The following is a 4,612-nucleotide window of genomic DNA, read 5'->3' on the forward strand; positions in this document are numbered from 1 at the left end:
GCTAAAAAAGAATAATAGCGGGTGAGCAGCGGCAGCCAGACGCGCCAGCGTTCACTCAACCCGGAAGTGACCCGGAAGTCAAGGTTTTGCGTTTAATAGAGAGGGCAATAAAATAATAGACAGTATGGAAACATCTTGGGGGAGATTGTGATTACGCTGGTACGACTTTGCGCAAGTAATCGATTGACTCAACTTGAAATTTCGTGGGGAATCCACTTGACTTCGGTTGATTTTTGCCACGCAAAATTGGCACTTGCTTCAAGTTCACACATATTGAATGCTCCCGGCTCTCAAACCCGCGGCCCACCAGTAATCTACTTGCATAATAACTCGACGGGTGCGGTTCCGAATACTTTGCGCTAATGGACGTGCCAACTGTTTGATATTGACAACGATGTGTCCTTTGAAGAAGTCGTCACTTGTGTTGGTCTTCAAACTGTGTGTGTGTGTGTGTGTGTGTGTGTGTGTGTGTGTGTGTGTGTGTGTGTGAGACACACAGGAAATAGTTCACTCTTTGCCTGTGATTTGCACACAGCCCTCAGAGGACGCACTAATGTATCCAAATGTATTTACAACAGATGTTGCATTTTATTTTTCACGATAACGAAAACAAGAACAAAAAAAGGGAAGAAAACATTTTTGGATTTGTAATTTATTTTTTTACTTCATGACGGCCAAGTTTGTCTTTTCACCTCCTCCTTGAGGTTGCTCAGCACTACGGTGAGAGAAGTGCGCCACCTAATGGCTCCACGTATGCGTGTTTTTTTTTTGAACGTGTGTGGGCAGTGTGGGAGCTCTGAACTAAAACGTGACATTTAGAACCACACTGAATTAGTCTGTGATATGCAAAGTAATTTAATGAAATTCAAGTATCTTAAAATATGGTCATATTTTCTTTGTACTTCGTTTGTATTTGCTAAAATTCAAGTGAGTAAAATCTGGTGACTATTTATTTCAAACAAATAACTAGTGTGTACTCCAGTCTAGATTTTTTTTTTAAAATCAAAATTAGTAGGAAACAATATTTTCAGCATTCTTGCTGTTTTTATTCAATGAACTTCTTTTTCGTAGTAGCTGATATAATTTTCAGGATTTCATTCTGATTTTGTTTTATTAAGGTAGCAGTTGATATGTACATTTTCCTTTTTGTGATTAAAATAGACAACTAATTACATTTATTTAAATGAAACGTCTATCGTGTATTTCACTAATTTAATCGGTGTATAACGCTGTCAATATTTGTATTTATATCAAAATATAATTCGTATTGTATAATGGTCAGTATTTTTTTTAATGTGAATTGAATAGTTTTTTGTAGTTGAATTAGAATTAGCAGTGCGTAATACTTATTTTGTATTTAAATTACATTAGAATAGTAACATTGATAAGATGGTCTGTATTTCTTGTCGTGTACAATATGGTCAGGTTTTTTTTTAAATTTAAATCTAGTTAGGGTTTGTATTGCATAATATCATCACAGTTTTAATATTTTATTAGTTTTTTTGATGAGATGAAATTAGTCCGAGAAAATACGATTGGTTTTATTTGATCTATCTTCAAATTTACTTTTGAATGTAAATTTCAAGCTTCAGTTACACTTGAATTATTTTCTTTTAATTGTTATGTCGCACTTTTCGAAAACATTTTTTTTTTTGAGAGGGCGGCACCATCAGACAGTTGGTCTGGATGTCAAAGGGGATGGGGGGGGGGTACATGAACATTAAAGACGGAGCCCTCCACTCCCTCGGTGGTGATCACTCTTCCTCCGCCTCCCCTTTTTCCTCTTCTCAAACACCCTCCAGTGCTGGCAGTGGGCGAGGAAGTAGAAGAAGATGAGTGATTTTTCAATAAAAATGACGATAGAGGCTTCCTTCTCCTCCTCCTTCACGCTTTGATTGATCTGGGCTGCGGCGCGCCTTGATTGATTGGATGGCCTGCGGAACTACTTCTTGGTGGCGTTTGTCAAGCGACTTGTCATTTATCGCATGTTTTATTGTTAAAGCGCACTTCATTAGCGACACGCAGAGATTTATCTGTGTGGCGCTCTTGAAGTAGAGAAACTGACGACAAAGTTTGCCGGATGAGATGTGAAGATGATGACGATGATTATGATGATTACGGGGGCTTACGCTTCATGTCATCACAGAGGGAACTTTTAGGCACACATGAATCTGTTCAATGGCCAAAACTAGAAAAACATTTTCATACAGGAATGTGACATTACACTTACTGACAACTCCAGTACACAAAAACTGTCCAAAATGGCACCCAGCTTCTTCAGCCCGTCCGGAATCCAATCCTGTAATTTTTTGTGTGTCGATTCAAAGTGATACGGTGGTTGATAGGGTAGAAAGGGAGGAGATCGCTAGCTACAAGGTGAACTGTGTCGGTATGAAGGTAGAAGGTAGGTAGCTCGACGAAATTTTGCTTAGCATGTTCGATTAGCCCTGAGCAAACATTCCAGTTTCTCATGTGGGCCCCCTGAGTTATACATTGACTAGGGTAGCGTTTAAGGTTGTGGTTAACCAGACGCTGGTACTGATCTGATTGTTATTTATCTGAGGGGGCACTTTTTGTGGGATTGATGTGTGCAAGAAGCTGCTAGCATAAAGTAGCCGGCACTACACTCGACTCCTAGCTAGCCAAATCCTGTTTCTAAGTGGCATTAGCATCAGGACATATGGTGCCGAGGTTAAAAAAAAAACAAGCCGGAATAAAGAGTCTAACCCCTACGGAGTCACTTTCATCTTCATTAGAACTCAACTCTCACTTTGTGATGGCCACCCCACTTGCTCAATGCAGACAAATGAGCGTCAAGTGATAGTCACGCGGATGCCGCTACCTCCAATTCGGGTGTCTCATCCATATTCACACTGGCAGAACAAGTGACATATGGTCGCTACTCACACTACACACACTCTAACCGAGAGCTACCAATCCGGAATTGGATTTAACACTTCAATTCCCCACTGACCAACAAGGCCGACTCAATTACCGGAACACACACACACTCAGAACACACACTTACTGGTGTAATCCAATTAGACCATGATGAAGATGATGAGGATTCGGTGTGTGTGTGTGTGTGTGTGTGTGTGTGTGTGTGTGTGTGTGTGTGTGTGTGTGTGCGTGTGTGAGAGAGAAAGCATTTACCTGATCTGTACATATTTACAAAGATAATAATGCTCAATTTTGATTGACAGTGTCAGAGAAGGAGGTAGGTAGGCAGGCAAGGAAGTAAGTGTCCAAACAAAGGTGTATATTTTTCAAGCAGGTATATTTTTCTATTAAAAGGTAGAGAGGAAGTTGAATGGGTCATTGTTAAGTAGGTAGCAAAGTACAAAGTTGGTAGACTGGAGTGGGTAGGTATAGACTCTACCTTTGGTACAGTCGTACCGACTGCGCAGGTAGGTCGGCAGATATCGATGATATTTGTTTCTTTTGCTACAGATGTATTGCTTGTGGTTGTTTCAGGAAAATACATGGGAAGAGTACCTTGAAAAAAATAATTGCATATTAAATCACAATCTCAATCAAAATATTGGGGGTTAGAGGGGGGGGGGAATCACAATTACCGGTATATTAGTTTTCAAAAACCGTTAAGCGCTATTTTGTGGTAGGGAGGTCAGTTGGCTTGGCCATCGAAAGGTAGACTGGTATACAGCTTGGGAGCAGGAAAGTAAGTCGGTAGTCGGCAAGTGTGTACTGGGTAGGTGGGTAGGTCAGTCAGTATGATGATAATTTAGGTTGGAGGTGAGTATTGGGAGTTCAACAGATTGTTGATAGAGATGGTTGGTCGATAGTAGTTGGTATAGGTGGTCAGTGGTTCAGTTAAATGGTTGAGAGATAGGTAGTCAATAGGTAGCAAAGCAAGCAAGTTTCAACCGCAGCATTTGTCTTTACAAAATTAACACACACACTCAAGAACCACAATGGATGACAGACAAACAAACGTGCAAACAAAGCCATCTTACCAGTGCATCGAGTCAGGGGAGTTATCCCATGCATGTTGCTGTATCACAGTATCCAAAAGGCGAGGACCCCGAGACCCACCAGAGGACCGTCCCGGGGGGGCCATTAAGCTTGAGCTTCGGTAGCGTCAGCCGCTGTGGGGAAGGAGGAAACTCACGGGAGAAACGGCGCAACAGAGGCACGACATGCTCGCAACACCTGTCACCCCCAACACTAATGAGACACACAATTAGCAATTAGCAACGCGTTCTGTCAGCGCTAATATCGACCGAGTGAATACAAACATAAGCGGGCTTTCGCCAAGCGCCTTGATGCATGCTGGGAGGAAACCAGACAAAAAAAAACAAAAAAACGATCATGCTATATTGGTAAAATTCAGACACTCGCTGGATAGCCTGATGATGCTTCATTGCTAAAATTATTTAGTTAGATGTGTGTTTATATACGTTAGTGTTCTTTTACAATATGATGCGAAAGAAGCATTTTTTTTGAAGGTTTATAAATAACCATAACATTGATGCTAATCGCCAATAACCTGTCGATTTAATTGGTTTTGGGATTTTTTTTGCAATAAATGGGGCTCCACTGTACATGTGCAGTATATGAATACAGAATACAGATGAGTACAGGAAAATTATCC

At 40.8% G+C, this 4,612-nt stretch overlaps 1 long non-coding RNA gene across 2 annotated transcripts in view; it reads right to left on the reverse strand.

The window, feature by feature from the left end:
* LOC109520996 (uncharacterized) overlaps positions 1-4,227 on the reverse strand; it is a 58,226-nt gene extending 53,999 nt beyond the window's left edge. For both annotated transcript variants that reach the window (XR_002169267.1, XR_002169266.1), the window contains exon 1: positions 3,975-4,227. This is a non-coding gene — a long non-coding RNA (uncharacterized LOC109520996). The remainder of the gene's footprint in view (positions 1-3,974) is intronic.
* Positions 4,228-4,612: the final 385 nt, after the last annotated feature.

This window comes from Hippocampus comes, unplaced genomic scaffold (assembly GCF_001891065.2).
Source record: "Hippocampus comes isolate QL1 unplaced genomic scaffold, H_comes_QL1_v1.1 scaffold315, whole genome shotgun sequence".
In the NCBI taxonomy this organism is placed as follows: domain Eukaryota; kingdom Metazoa; phylum Chordata; class Actinopteri; order Syngnathiformes; family Syngnathidae; genus Hippocampus; species Hippocampus comes.